The sequence below is a fragment of the Wasmannia auropunctata genome, unplaced genomic scaffold (genome assembly GCF_000956235.1).
Source record: "Wasmannia auropunctata unplaced genomic scaffold, wasmannia.A_1.0 LD336103.1, whole genome shotgun sequence".
Classification (NCBI taxonomy): domain Eukaryota; kingdom Metazoa; phylum Arthropoda; class Insecta; order Hymenoptera; family Formicidae; genus Wasmannia; species Wasmannia auropunctata.
The window spans coordinates 128502-128978 of NW_012026787.1; positions in this window are offsets into that span (position 1 = coordinate 128502).

Sequence of the window (477 nt, forward strand, 5' to 3'; positions counted from 1 at the left end):
TAGAAATTATCAGTTGGTGGTAAAAAACGATTTAAAAAGATGAAGCTACCCTTATATATGTAAATTAATTTTTTTTCATTGTATCTTGAAAACTACACTGCTCAAAAAAATTATGGCATAGAAAAATTTTGAGCAAAAATTGATCAACTTTGATTAACGGTAACTCCGCGAAAAATCATCGTAAAATGATGAACTTTTTTTCAAATGAAAGCTTGAAATCTCTACTTTAAGATACTGTGAGTCGATTTTAAATTTAATGCACCCCTGTTGCTGTAAACTCTTAAATCTGAGAGCATGTTTGCCACACTGAAAATTGCAAAGTTTGAACGAGTGCACGGACTTGCTAAAATTTTTTCCGGGGATGCGGTTTCCAGCGTCATAAAGTTGGAATCTTTCTCTTTAATTTGAAAAAAAAAACAAGTCGCTACGATTTTTTTTCACAAAGTTACAGCATTTTGAAGTAACCCTTATATTTTT